This window comes from Penaeus monodon, chromosome 31 (assembly GCF_015228065.2).
Source record: "Penaeus monodon isolate SGIC_2016 chromosome 31, NSTDA_Pmon_1, whole genome shotgun sequence".
Classification (NCBI taxonomy): Eukaryota; Metazoa; Arthropoda; class Malacostraca; order Decapoda; family Penaeidae; genus Penaeus; species Penaeus monodon.
In genome coordinates, this window is record NC_051416.1 from 9,975,274 (window position 1) to 9,975,987 (window position 714).

The window sequence follows — 714 nt, forward strand, 5'->3', positions numbered from 1 at the left end:
CTATGCCCATGCTATCGTTCTTATTAATGTAATAAACACGTGGCACAGGTAAATAAAGACAAAATAACCGCTGTCGAAACCAACCAAGGATTCTAAATACATCGACCAAAACCTAATCTAAAAGCCCTGTAGCAGATTCCTGTATCTAAGCAACATTGCACGCACTATCTGCCGCCGCAACTGCTCCTTGCAACACAATTTACTTTCTCGTTGGACCCCTGTGATCACTGCTCTGGCAAAGCGTTACCACTTCACTGCCACCATTACCACCCTACCGTTACCACTGACAATATTGCCAACATTCCTGAGCACTTTTCCCAGCACCCATAAGCAGTAAATATGTTTCTTGGCAACTCTTCCTTTCTTTCGATTCCTTCCTTCAAGATTCCCCCTCTCCCCCCTTCTCCCTATTTTTATATTGAAACGACGAAGAAACCCATAAGATTTCCCAAAATATTCCGATATCACTGACCTTCCGTCTCCCCGGCGTCCGCAAACGTTTCCTCCAAACGTTTCTTATGGGTCGTTAAGTAGGAGACCAAAGTGCCGCCCTTCAGCATCTCCCCGACGTTTCTCCTCCGACGAGCTCGCTACTTTGAGATGTTATCGCGAAGCTTACTTCCTCCGCGTGCATAATGAGAGCCTGTGCATCGAAGACCCGGCTCGTAAAGCAAAAATGAATCACGTTGCACATTGCACCCTATCATGAAGGCT